The sequence below is a fragment of the Anopheles darlingi genome, chromosome 2 (genome assembly GCF_943734745.1).
Source record: "Anopheles darlingi chromosome 2, idAnoDarlMG_H_01, whole genome shotgun sequence".
Taxonomy (NCBI): domain Eukaryota; kingdom Metazoa; phylum Arthropoda; class Insecta; order Diptera; family Culicidae; genus Anopheles; species Anopheles darlingi.
In genome coordinates, this window is record NC_064874.1 from 25,179,403 (window position 1) to 25,194,402 (window position 15,000).

At 47.2% G+C, this 15,000-nt stretch overlaps 1 protein-coding gene across 6 annotated transcripts in view; it reads left to right on the top strand.

Moving 5' to 3' along the window:
* LOC125947942 (CCR4-NOT transcription complex subunit 6-like) overlaps positions 1-15,000 on the top strand; it is a 151,721-nt gene that overhangs the window by 130,414 nt on the left and 6,307 nt on the right. The gene's annotated exons all lie outside the window — the stretch shown is intronic.

Genomic DNA, 15,000 nt, shown 5'->3' on the forward strand with positions numbered 1-15,000 from the left:
CGGCTGTTCGGCGATCGGAAAGCGTTTCGGGGATCTGATGGTACCGCCAGACAACGGGGTAGCCAACAATCACATTATAGGCCATTAAGAATGCATTCTCGCGGAACGCACCTGCTGTCACATAATTGCACACATTCCTAACGGTACCTGGGTGGTGCAACCGTTTTGTTCGCTCGCTTCCATTGGTGGTCAGTTGAGCGATGCGAGCTTGATGGCAGCGGTCAACGCGGGCGGATACGGCGATGCGTGAAACAGGTGTGAAAGTTGTTTGTCCTTGCGTTCTTTGCCGGTCAAATATGAGCTGCATTTGCATTTATCGCTGACCAGGGCAGACCGGCAGGTGCAGGTTTACTGTATACCTGGTTGCACTCGGGAGTGCCCTTTTCGTTGGTGAAATGTCACCGAATGATGACGCTGACGGAACATGATCTGACCAGCCTCAAAAACCGTTCGTTGCTGCTCAAGATAAGTAGCGGAATTGTATTCACGGAGCGTCAACGAGCAGTGGATCGATATGGGAAAGGTTAATATATCTATTCCTAGGTTTATACGAAACTTTTGTTGTTTTTTGTTTAATTTTTGCAAACCTGTTACCTATCTGATGTTTATCTTGATTCTTCGAAAGGATTTTCTTTGATTACTTCATTACATTTCTTATTCTATTTTTTCTTCTGTTTGTGATTGCTATTATTTGCCACCCGTAATTTATTTCATTCTAAAAACATTGAATGGATTCCCGCAAAAACAATATTGCCATTTATAGCCTGCTGCTATTGATCAAGCTGTTGACACATTGCTTGTCTGCCGTCTGCCTCCGTTTACATGCGTTCCATGTCATGTTGTAATCACTATAAAGATCGATTAAAAGGTAGTACTGCTGCGGATGATATTTCATTTAACCTTTTCTTCTGTTTTGCTTGACCTCATCGTGAATCGTCTGCTTTTCCTTGAGCAGCCATGATCGAACAGATTGAATCTATCTCCCTAGGAATCCAGTATGATCGTACCATAACCGCTGAACAAGATGCTAGCAACAATGTATTATGGTAGAATGGATTCTGGCATTATCGGGGAATATTTATCTGTACGTTCTTTCCAGTGTGGATGAACCGTTTGGCACAATACGTTGGCCGGTTCTAGATGCTCGCTGTGCCTCGCCACGCTAGCATCACTGAGCTTGCGTTGATTTCGATTTAATATGTCATTCCTGGGTTTTGCTCTCTGCGCCAACGCGCGCCGTGGGTGCTGAAGGCATAAAATAGCGGCTTGTTTGTAGGGCTTCGCCTTCGTTTCACTTCTAATGATCTCTGCCATATGATAACGATGCGGTGGATGATGATGATGATGACGATGATGAATAACACATCACCTTCGAGCCCCTATTCATTGGCGTCGATGTCTAAAAAGGGAACGAAAGATTTCAATCGCCGTGATAGCGACGAACCCATTCACGGTTCAGTTATTTTATTTCACTCGATTTTATTTCTTAAGCAATTCCATTCGTTGGTTCGAAGCGCTGTTCGAGTTTTTCTTCTTTTTTTCGTCCTCCATTTCCTGGCGCCTTGTACTGAATTCAAAGCAAAAGGAATGTGCCGTTGTCAACCGCCCGCGTAGGGCACACGTTCATATATTATATCCTATTCTATTCGGCTCGTGGCACTGTTCTCTGTCCGCCTTTTCCGGGGCGCGCTTAACACATTCTGCCTTCCTCCTGTACATGTTGCTCATCATGCAATCTCGCCTATTGAGTATTGAGTGCTTTCTGTTTCGCCATTATTGCACCGCTAGGCTTCATCAAGCCATTTGCATTCCCATATGGAAATCGTACTAAACAATAGACAGTAAAAGGGAATCATTCGTCACGATGCGTGTATATGCTGGTTTGATTGGAGTATAAAACGTCATTCAAGTGTCGTCACATTACCGTTCTAGAGTAATAAAAAAATAAATCATAACGCTTCGATGCTCGGAAAATGATGTATGGCAAATGCGTACCAAGCTGCGCACAATGTTGGCTTTGGAATGAATACTCATAGTGGGTACTCTTCGAACGTGCAAGCAAAAAGCGTGGGATTGAAGGAATACTTAATATAAAGAGCACATAATAATGTCATTCATTTGTCACATTTTACCATGTACAGTGTACGAAGCTTGGCTATGTGAATAATTGTGACCTCTGAATGTGTTGTGGTCGGTTTTCTCGGATAAATAAAGATTAATTTTGTAATTTTTTAGTGAAAAAAAGTGTAGCGAATAATTTTGCCAGCCCTCCAACAGTGCGGCAACCAATAAGATGTACCCCAAGCTAATAGGTCGCTCACGAGACAACCATAATGTGTTGCCCACCGACAAGCATATAACGATTCCTGTGGCAATGGTACGCATCACCGTAATTGCCGCTCAATTACAGTAATCGTTGGCAATCTTTGCAAGTCGCTTCAAGCCGAAAAAAGGATCGTCAGAAGATCTCCATGGAACCGCTCTAGTGATCAACCTCGTCTCACTTCGTTGTTAATGATGGTGAGGTGATCGAAGTGATCGTTGCTTTTTTCATACAAATCCCAAACGCTAAATATTGCTATGGTGCATTGTTTGATGATTTTACTTGGGTTATATTTCATGCGATCACTTACAGCCGACACAGATCGAGAGCAAAGAACGTGTCAAAGATGGTAAAGAAGAAAATGGGTGGTCTTGATGCATCAGTTTCATGTTTTTTGTTTTGTTTTGCAAAGGCTGTTTGTTTATGCTGCATAATTTGTCATTCATATCGCGTTCCACGTGAATACGCGCAACAGCTCAACCACTCAATCATTCGTCTCCAGACAGGTTCAACTGTTATGTGGTGTCCAAGTTGATTGATTTAGGATCTTTGCCATTTTATTTCGTTCTCGTTTTGAACTTGTATTTATTTTCGGCCATATTTTCCGCTCAGTTTCACCGGTAACATGACACACTTAATCTCGGATAAGGCGATAAACATCTTTCCAATTTGGGGTTACCTCTTCTAACCGATCGCTTTGGAGCGCTTCTGTTCGCTTCAACGCATGCAATTCGATGCTCACGGCGTGAAACGATAGGGAAAAGCAGCAAAATTATAGTTATCAATCTTGCAGAAATCCACTCTAATTGGGTTTTGCTTACACAAATAAATGCCAAGAGCATCGTTTCATTTTTTGTTTGATATCAATTAAGGAAGTCGAGTGGATGAAGCGTTTGCTTCAAGCCATTAATTAAGTTTTGACCTCATCTGGCATTGCGAATCGACATCCGCCCAACATCACTTGATAATAATAATAATATGGAAAGCGCTTACAAAAGTCTAAGAAGAGAAAAAGCATATCACTTAATAAAGTGCGATCGTATAACGAAAAATTGTTCATGTTCGTGGCCGATTTTTTTCGCTACCATACAATGGTTATGTTGCTAGGAATGTTGAGAAAGTACACCGGACAGGCAACAAGAACTGTTCTAAGACAATCGAAACAAGATCAACTATCCGTATATAAAACCGCAAACAGCAAACGATAAAAAATAAGACTGCTGCTGACAGTCAGTTGTCAACAGAAATGACATGGAATGCCGCCAACGGGATTAAGATGGTGATGGACGAAAGAAGCGTCTCAAAACTCTAGTCTCATTTTGTGACGCTTTACGACGTGAAAGCGGCTCTGACATGGACGTCTACTTCGGGTTTGCGTTTCTTCTCCATCCTGCATGTGATCGTGTCAAAGTTCTAAAGCAAAGAATTAACGATGACCCAAGTCGAGTCCCCATCATCGTCGTCCCTCGTTCGCACACTTCATACGCGCATATCCTCGAAATCCTGTCTTTCGGCGTGTAAAACAGTTTGTTGACCTTACAGAAGTATGAGAAGAGTCCACCTGCCAGTGCAAGCCCCTCCGAAGCATGGATCCAAAGGTCTCTGAACGAGTGAAATGGACAGTAGAAACAGGAACGCGTTGCTAGAGGAAAGGGCCATTAAACTCTAATCCTACAAGCCTTAAATTAATTACTTAAATGGCAGGGCAGGGTGGAAGCGCGAAGATAAACACAAAGCCGTTTGCTAGAAGGGTAAGACTGGTAGAAACCCCAAAGGGTAACGTGAAGATAAGATTATGTAAGGAGAGGCCGCCCGCCGGGCGATCTTCACATGGCCATTGTGGTAATGGTGCGGTTGCGGAGATCGGCTTCGGAACGTTCTCCCAAACGGGGCCACGCTAAGCTGGTGAAATTGTGTTTACAAGAATGTTGTGCTAATAGAATTCTAATCTCCCTGGTTTGCCATGCTAGAGCCAACAACCAAATCAACCGAATACGGCAAATGGATCCCAAAGAGCATTAAGACAACTCATTGTTAATTTTTGTTTATGGTATCGTGAAAGTAATTTATGATGGAAGCTATTCTCACATACTGAACATAAACAAACACAAGTTAAGCTATTCTCTTGACTTCATTTAAACTTTCATTTGCTAATCTTGTTTTACGATACAAGAGTTAGATTGAGCATTTACATTTTCAATCATTGAAACACGCTTCGTTTGCCGGTTTTGATTGCTTTCGTTCTATTCGTCATCAGCATCATCATCATCATCATCAACATCATTTCGCGCTCTATTCAACCAGAGATGCTGGCGAATCGACAAAGTGAAATCGTTAATGTACCATTTAGTTTAGGTTTCGGGAATTTCGTTGAATTGATTTCCCGGCGTCGCTAGTTACTGATGATGCGGTTCACTTCTAACGAGCTTTTGTAACATTCTAAGCCAACGATCCAGCATCAGCTCCACTTTGCAAGCACAGCTCCTCATGTGATAGCCATGTTTATGTGCCAATCTCGGGTAGGCACACCACAACCTTCGAGCTAGGTTCAAACAAGATCTAAAAAGGGGTTGCCCCAGGGTTCTCACATGTCCGAGAACGTTTACCCAGCGGCGGTATGATTGTGTTATGATGGTCTCGCAGAAGGTCGCCATTAAACCCGGTCCTCCAGCGCCGGTGTCGTCGCCCCTGCCTTCCTGCTTGCTCCCTCCCTTTTTAAGCTGTGTCTAATTTTGTCTATTTTATACTAACCGCAATTGTTGCTGTCTACTGAAGTGCCGACTGGTCGCTTGCTCTCGTTGGGTGCATGGTTTCCACGTCCTCGGTGCTGATCGTTAAGCAGATAATCCCAAATTTGATGTAAAAAGACGCCAAAATAGAGGAGAAGAAAACATACAGTGCTAGAAAGGCGGCGTGCGGATCCGCAAGACGAATCGGCCCTGTGGCCACCATAATCCGCGAACAGCGTGTGTGAAAGCATGATCACGTTTGTGAAAAGATTTATTGTGAACGTTCAGCCGCCGGACACGCCGGCTCAGACGGACGGACGACGGACGACTGCCAAAAATCTAGAGAGCAAGAAATGGGCCGAAGAGAGCACATTATCTACCATCAGCGTTGCTTGACCAGGGCGCGAAGAATTCGCAATCATCCGCGATCTCGCTGTGTCTGTGCTGTGGGAATTTGGCGTTGGGCGTGCTCTGCTCCTGCTACCATCATCATGGTGCGCTAACGTGTAACCATTTTACATTAGCTTTGGTGTCAACAACGTCATTTAGTGTGTCTTCTTGGCGCGGCGTTCAAACGAGACGTAAAAAATGATGTTCAATTAGCCGAGCGATTAATTGAATTTCATTTCCACGCCTAATTAGGTGTAAAATGATTCCTAACCCACAATCGATGTGCCTAGGTGTGTTTGTGTTCGGATTTGGGGTTCGATTTTTTTGGTGAATAGGGTTTCTATGCTCATGCAATCATGCAACCGGCTGATGTCACACCGAGTGAAATGTGTTCTTCAATTCCGTTAATGGTTTTATGTTAATTCATCTGTTTGCATACGCTATAGCCTATGCTAATACAGTGACCCTAAAACAATCTGCGTGTTAATCACCTTTGATCGCCTCTGCAACATGTTGGTCATTCCACATATCTACACCAAAACCACATTCCAAACAGAATAAAATGGCTTCCCAAATTAAGTTTATCTGCATTCTGCGAATATTAAGAGAACGAAAAGCAGAAACAACAACGATCTCGATTCGATACCGACTAGCGGGATGCACCTTTTCCGCTGACTTAATGGGCTGGGGCCCCCCGAGTGTCGTAACACTGGATGATCACGAATCAAAGAGCGACACATCGTGCATACAAGCAGCGATTTGCTGCAGTGCGATATCGCCTGGTAGCGTTCTTGGAATTCCTTCATGTCATGCTTTTGCTACTTTTAAATCAAACCAGGAGGCTTACACTACACTTACATCCCTTTCTGTGTTGGCCTCCGGTCGCGATCTCGCGAACCAATACACACACTCACACACTCGGCGCAGTTTATTGGCCACAATACGCGCGCTGGTAAATTGTCGACAGATTAGCGCTCAACAATCTGTCTGCCCGCGGAGCTACAGCAGGAGAGGAGAGGAGAGGGCAGGGCGTGCATCGTGCACGAGCTCGCGCATGTGTCACTGGTGCAACGCTTGTGACGTACAGCAGCAGGGACACACAGCGGACACTAAGGGGTAAGGGAGAGAGCGTCGTGTTTATTTAATCGCGTTCCCGTTCACCGCGCGAGACGCAAAAGACAGACGTTCCGCATGTACGTTCGCGCTGATCTGATCGTATCTCTCCACCTGATGCAGCGATTAATGATCCGAACCGTTTGTGGAGGATCACTGCATCACTGCAGTGCAGGTTTGAAGGCAGCACGAAACCTAATACGATACGATGCGGACAGCGGCAGCAACAAATGACGGGCCCACCGACGGGGGTTCCCCTCCTGCTGAGAGTCCTGCCGGGAAGTGCTAAATTAAATATTAACCCCCAAAGGTGTGGAATCCGGTCGCTCGTATGGCCCGTGTGTGTGCAGACTCCATGGACTCACAACTGGTGATTGCACAATCACAAATCCGCAAACTTCCGCCCTCCGCGGATGCGCTGAGCAGCTGAGAGGAAAACAAAATATGGTCAAGGCAATGGAAACATTTGCACGTTGTCGGTCCACCTGGTCAATGCCAGGCCTTCGGGGATTCTGGTGATCGGTCAACCCGTCAAAAGCCACCTGTTTCTCGTGGAACGTTTAAAAAACGATCAGTGTGTATATAAATGATCGATTTTATTCGTGTTGAGCTGTTCAACAGACTGAGCAGAGACATCTCTGCCGCCAGCATCTTTAAACTATAAAACGTATCTCGAAGAAACTTGGGGCGATCGTCGGTAGATTGCGACCGAATGCGGCGCAGTACAGGACAATAAATGCTTGTTCGTTGAGAATCCGATTTAATAAATAAAAAAATTGCGATTAAAGGTCAAGACTGGCGCGAGAGGTCTCGAGAGGCCAACTTCTATTTAGCACCGAGCAATTAAATCCAACGAAACAACCTTGGCACCGACCTGCCAGCGGAACGTTGCGGTGCAATCGACGAATAGACCTAATACAGTGGCGGCTTAGCCCGCGTAAGCCACGACAAACGATCTGCAGCAGCGACGTTCTGCGCGAGATCAAATCGAAGCATGAAGCAAAATCCAATCGCGCGAGACACAGATCGTTAGATATCATTGCGATTCCGACGGCACTGGATGCTTATTAGTGCGCCCTGTGCCGAACGTGTTCGCACATATGGCAATCGAGCCTGATGGGGACTGATGATGCCCGACGGAAGACCCAATGGTCCTAGAAACAAAAACATTCACACGGCGTCGGCGCGGTTCGTCGGGTGTGCGTAACGTGGATGTGGTTATAACCCACCCCTACCCGCTGCGAGTCTCTCGATCTTGAACAGTAACTAATGGTCGGTGCGCAGAGTTCGATCTCTGGCGATTCGTTGTGCGTGTGTGTTGCTTTCGAAGCAGAAGCAGTATTTTATGTTGACCTTCCCCACCGCAACCGGTTAACAGTCGATGGAACAGAAAATGGCGATCGTTCTGATAAGAGTAGTGCTACCTTTTTTGCTACCATTTAATGGCAAATTCTTGCAACGAAGTATCACTTAATGATGTCGCTTCATTTAGTACCTTGTTCCATTAATTAATAAGTGACCTTTGTGTGTGCTGGTTGGATTTTGTTCTCTATTTTGTTCACTATCGTAAATGAAGATGGTGAGTTTACATCTAATGACAAGTATGAAACCATAAAATATACTTCATCACTAGCCTATCAAGTCGATAAGTAACATCCTGATGCATTTGAATAAATCAGTCTCGTGTCACTTTAACGTTGAACGATCGCTCTCCAACTCCAAACCGATCTAGATTAGACCGATCCAGAAGCTCAGTATATCACGGTGCACAGAGTGCTGCAGATCGGATTCCGTGAGGCATAAATCCGCCAGGAAACGTCCTTCGGTTGATGTATGAGACGTCCTACTTGATAATACATTTCGTTTCACTTCAACCAACCGTACCAGAGTGGTAGCTTCTTTCTGTTCCTATAAGTGTCACTTGGACGACGTCTTCAGCTTTACTGGCAAACATTATTGTAATGATAGAGATTCACGGGAGAACGGAACGGAGTAGTGTGTCACCGACCGTGGTATGATAATGTTGAATGAAAAGTCCATCAGAAGACCACGGTGCACGCGTACGTTGATTAGCAATGGTCTCCATTTGTGAAGATGCAAGGTGCAGGATGACTGTGAATGACTCGCAGTGAATGGACCGGCCGGGCGGTATGCGCTGGCCAGTGTGATGTCAAGAGTCTTGCACTTCACAACCTGCTCTCCACCTGGTCATCCGGGCCTCATCCGGCTGTCTGCTATGTGTACGATGGTCATGTTTAGATAGACTTTCAGAGGATACGAAGCATTCGAATAGAATGATGTGGCCCTGGACCGTGAGCAAAACGAAAATGTATGCAAACATCATAATTTTCACCCATGTTATGTCTCTGGCCCACATCACGTCATTCACCGAAGCTGCACTGATGTCCGGTTAAGGGCTTAATCCGGCGACATGCTGCAAACGTTTGCGAATCTTATTCTCCCTCCTTCCACCCATAAGGGGGAATGCTCTTGTTTAAGTTTCAATGAAAGCCCGATCTCATCGCGCTCCTCGCGCTGATTGCCACGGTGCGGTGGTGGCTCCCTGGTGGCTGTCAGCTTTCCGTGTTCCGTTTTAGCACCCGCTAGACTCACTCGTGCTCAATTCGTGGCGAGATGTTAGAAAAGTAAAAGGAAAAAAAAAACAGAGAAGGAGACTGTGTGGAGTAGGCTCATAGCCTCTCGCTGTACCCGCGCGACATTGGCCACCTTTTGTGTGTCTTCATTGCCTTCCACCATCCGAAATCTTCATTCAATCTCTCGGCAGTCTTCCAGTCCAGTCCTGCCCAGTCCAGTCGTGGTTCCTCGCCGCTGATGACGGCTTATACGAGATTGTTATGAGATCCATCTTCCCTTCCCTTTGGAATGGGAGAACAGTAATAGAGAGAGGGAGGACATACTGGCTGGTTGGCTGGCATCATGGCCTGACTAGGGGATGGAGTGCGCGGAATGACACCTCTTCAAACATAATCATCACGTTGCCATCGGACACCAATCCGGCGCACGCGGAAACACGTTTTGCACTTGGACTCTGGAACACTTTTCTCCACCGTAGGAAAAATCGAAACTCACTCCTCTTCCACCTCCGCTACATAGCCACAAATCATTAGCTCGACTGAGGTGAAGTTCGGCGCTAGGCGCTAGGCGAGAAACGTTAAATCCAGCGCAGGCAATAGATAAACAAATAAATAATGGTAAGCGATTTAGCATTTTCCTTTTTTTCGCTGGCCCAATTCACGCTCGAGCTGCATTTGGAAAATCGGTGTCGGCGATTTTGTGTCCAGGGTGTGAGGGAGGGACAGAGGAATCCGGGTCCGTCGGGGGAGATTTTCCCAAACAGATTTCACTCTCTTACTCTCTCTCTCTCTCTCGGTCTCTCCTCCCTTCCTTGGCTGTTCTGGCGGATCAAGGGTAAGCTAACCAGCGCGAAACTTTTGCTGCCTCCTCCCCCATTGCGATCGAGGCAAGGAACTGCTGGTGGTTGTTTCGAATCAATACGAACCTCCAGTATCCGTTCAATGCAGGTGCTTTGCATCCTCTTTATATTCAAGAGATTCTATATCGAATACCAAATGTTGATTTCACATTCTGTGAAATTCTATTGCAAGCATACTTTCGCTGGTGGTTTCTAACGATCATCTAACAATCACCAAGTTTGATGACATCCAGGAATTTATCATCCCAAGCTAAACTCGCTTTCCAACAGTCTACACTCTCATTTCAAATTGCTATTTCCGGCAACATATTGTGAGCATAATTGGTCGCTAAGACTTGTGGGGTAAACAATCAACCTGAAGAATGGAATTTAATAGTTCTAGTTCCGCGTAGGATTAGTCTTTCCGTAGGATGCTGGATACAGCTTTGCTTTGTTTAATCGCCACCCAGTATGCATGCGCCCTAAGTGATGAATTTCGTTGCAAAGCAAACCCCTCTCTTCCCCCGGCATGCTTGCAATTAATATCTGCCATCATTCACCATCCACCTACGTGACGTAGATCGTTATAAAAGGGAACAGCGAACATTCCGCAAAGGGCTAACGACCCCTTTTCCGTCTTGGGCGCAAAGGTAGTTGGAACGAACAGTTTCTTCAAATTAGTTAGCGTCTCTAGTGCAGGTAAGATGAAGCTTTCATGCGACGTAAATAACTAAAAGTGTCCTTTTCCACTTCCTGTCAATACACGCTGTGTGCCTCGTGGATTGGAGTTTGCCTGCGCCCTAATAGAAATGCCAGAATGAAATAAATCGAAAACGAAATAACCTCCCAGAGCGTGCAGCAGCAGCTCTGAAACAACGCTTTACCATTCCTGACGTGCACGGAACTGTTGAGGCAAAAGGTAACAAGCCATCATCACACAACAGAATCCCACGCACTTGCTGCCCACTAGAACCCACTGTTGAACGATGAGCGAGAGAGGGCTCCTGCTGCAGCGCGGTGTCCGTCCGGCGGTTGAGATGCATAAATTCCTACAGTGCGAAGTCATGTCTGTGTCAAACCGCCGGCGATCAGTACACTCTGCACCAGTGAACCCGGTTACGAAACTGTGCCAACCCAGCCGAAGGATGGGATCGGGGAACATTAGCTCCATTAGTAAGCTAATGGTGTGAATAATGTAGGTACTGCGTGAACGACCACCGACCGAGGAGTCGGAGTCGGTCGGTGGTCGAGTGATTTATGCGCCCCATCTTCGCCCCACCAACGGCGGACGTTTGCGATAAAATTGCAGTCCGAGCGTCCGTGTGTCATTCCAGGCGTCGGTTCTAGAATGCACAAGTGTTTTGTAATGATTATTCTGTTTGAAATGAAAATTGCTCAGTCTACAACTCGCGTATTGCGCTAATAGAAGCGTGACGATCTAACTATGATCGGCGTCGTATCTGATCCTCATCCCATCGAAGGAGGGAAACCCACTTAAACAGTAAACGGATTGCTACCGTTTACCGCCAACCACTCCATTCCATTGCATTGCATGTGCCCACAGCATCTGCAATCCACGAATGTCAATTCCGAGGTGCAGTGCGAGCTGCCACCACAACATTCGTATCTCCGTGAGGTTTGTGGTTAGGTTTTTAGAAAGAGCAGCAGCAGCAGCAGCAGCAGCCTAGTACCAACCGATCGTGTTCCGGGCCTCGTCCGGGACCCAAAGCTGTAGCGGGTGTGCGCTCTAACCCCCCTTCAGTCACACCTTGTTCTGGGCGCACTCGATCGATCGTGGGTTTCGTAGGACAGCCGAGCACTGCAATACTGCAACGCGTTGATTGGCTACTGGGTGGCTTTGTAGCTTCTCGTTGTTGTTGGCCCATCACAAAAGCCCGGTCAACCTTTATCGCGATTGCGCAGACTCACTGAGCAGGGCGCAGCGTTGGACGGAGAGCAGAGAGCTTCACTCTTAATTACCAACCTCTACAAGTTCTCCTCGATCAAGTTGCCCTTCCATTCGCGAGATCGAACGTAATCCTTCTGTCGAGTAGCCGCATCTCACGATTGCACGGAGAGGGTAGGGAGAGTTCACGTTCAAGTTGTGACTACGACGACCTGCTTCTGCAGCACCCTAGCTAGCTGTTCGTTCGGATGCATGGATGATTTGCACTAAACTTCCTCCAATTAAAGGCTAATACAATATCGTCGGTCCAGTCCAGTCGGCAATCCAGTGGCAACAGAGATCCACACCGGGCCTAGGCGATTGGATCGGGGTCTGCTTGGGGTCTAAATAATTTGTAGCTCGATTCTAGGGCAGAGGCCTTCGACCGTCGTCATCAACCATCCCACGGTCGACACACGGGGTACACTTTGGTGTGACGCTGGTTCCGCTGAATCGACCGAGTACCCGGTGGGGAGCTGTAGTGTAGCTGCGTGACGTGAAACAACAAACAGAACCACAGCACGACGCTGTACGGAACAGCGGAAAGCGGACAGAGCAAACCAACCACGAGAGGAATGCTGGCGGTGCGCTGCTGAAGCACCCAAACAAAACAACAACTCCAACAAACACATGTTGTCAAGGCAAAACGGCAAACACTACAGAACTCGCCAGTCCCCGCCAGTCATTCTGTCAGCCTGGCGGCGACAAATGACACTCTAGCTGCACCTTCCGGCCAACCAGCCCGTCAGCCAGTCAGCCAGAGCGAGCTTCAACCATCAACAGCAGCGATACACCGACCAAGATACCCTTTTGGCCCTTCCGGTCGCTGATCTGGCCAATTTGTTGCTTCACATTCGGTTTCCCCCCGTTGGTTCGTGGTGCTGCCGATGCAGCCCACAGGGCTCGGTGATTCTGCACGAACCCTTAACTTAACCCACTTCCCTGGTAGCCATTTCCGCTCCCACCTCACCGGTTATCACCACCGGTGGGATTGAAGACTGCGCAGAAGGAAAAGGAGGAGGAAGATCGAGTGCAATGGGTAGTTGGGGGTGTGTACGGCGACGGCGGTTACACATATCTGGGCGAGGTATCTTTCGGTTGATTTATTGGTCCCTCGGTTATTAGCGCGACCCAGTTCTGGCCAGCAGAGGCTTCTGACTACTCAAAGCCTTGAGACAAGTGGCAAAGGTTTCAGATGAAGAAGGGGGAAGGAACGGCAGGGAGGTCACTTGTCTACATCCTGTCGTTGTTGTCGATCGTAGTCCCGCCTTGCGCTCACGCCGCTACACGAGCGAGACAGAGAGAGCTAATTGCTTGACCTTAGCTTTCGTATGGCCGCCGCCTAACCGTTACGCCCTTTGCCTTTGTGTTCCGGACTCTTGTGGTTCAAGCTTCTTCGTCGCCTCAACCTGGATGCGATCGGTTATCGGTGGTGCGGTTTGCCAGCGTTTCGTTTCGATATGGCGGAAGTAGTAGCCCTCCGACTAGATATAGCTAAACCACCACCACCACCACCACCCTTCGACTACAGATTCATCGCATGCAGGATTTGCATGCTATCCTATCTTGGAACCGGCGGCGGCACATGCACATTTCGCCCCCCGATCGATGGTCGAATTGATACGCACTGCGGTCCTACGCTAGACAATGATCCGAGAGGCTTTTTTTGTTATGGTCTTTTCTTTGTGGTGCTCGCAAAAGCAATACCACAGTATCTCGAATCAACGAACCAAGCAACCGATGTGCAATGATTTGTGGTACACGAGGAAGACCATAAATGCGGCGGGATAGAGAAGTGTCGTTTGAAGCATGTTTTGCGTAGATCGGACAGAATGGAAGTAAAAGGAGCAAAAACGCCGAGGAACAAATAAGCTCCAGGAACACCAAACACAGCGGTTGACAGCCGAGACAGACAGTGAGTGTGCGTCGTTCCCGGTCTGTGTAGTAGCTCCCCGAGGTCTCGTTAGCAGAGATGGCTGCTGCTACTGCAGTGCTCGATAATGTGCGACCGGAGTGTTTCATCTACATTGTAGTAAGCTGTGCGTGTTGCTTTGACGCGGGGTGAACTGTCTGCGCATTGCGCCGATGAAGCAAGTTCGAATACACCGCAGGGGGAAGGGTAACAGCGTAATATTCACCTTTTTTCGATTTTTATAATAGTAATTGTGCAATAATAGCAAGATTTAAACTTAAATTTGAAATTATCGTCCCTGAAAACTTATGTCAATCCTTGCCGGAAGAAGTGAACAACAACCTCTGTGCTGGGCCGACCGAAGTACTCCGGAAAAGTATGTTACTGGGGCTAATCGTGGGCCGCTGCATACTGTCACGCAATTTAATTTCTGTCTACCAGCAGCAGCGCCACCACATCGTTACCGTTGAACCTTTCAACGAAGGGTTACAGCAAAATGCGATCTGCATGCCCCCCGCAGAGGTACCCCGCTTGTGGGCACCTACGCAAGCTTAGGAACCGTTTCGTTCTCCCTCCACTCTTTTGGATAGCCATTTCTTTGCGCCATATTGTCACCATTAAATCGAAAACGAAAGATCTGCTGAAGCGTACAGACGAAGGAGAGGCTTGCTTGTTTAGCCGCCCATCGTTGCTTCATTATTTTAACAACTTAGTTACAATCGCCAGAATGCGTCGCCAGCAACAGCGAGTCTTCACCAGTCGCTGACAATAGTGCACCATGGCAATGTGGAAACGATGGCAGCAGAGAAGGAAGGCGCACAAGAGAGCTGGTTGTCAGGGGGCATCGCTTCCTATGTTTACGGCACCAGACATTCACGGTGTTCTGTTCGGTGATCGGGTGCGCATTGCGATTATCAGATTGGTCTTTTCTTATTCTTATTGTCTGGTCTAAAGAATGTGTCTGCTGGTCGTTGGTTAACTACTGCCGGTTTCCTCCATCGCCGGCTTGCTGTGATCATCCATAGTTTCAAGCACCATCGGATTTCTTGTCGACAAAATGAGCGATACAGATGCCGAAACCCCTGACCACGCCAGACGTGCACCTCGTCCAATTAGAACATCGTGAAACCGATATTTCATGTATTGCAAGTGTGG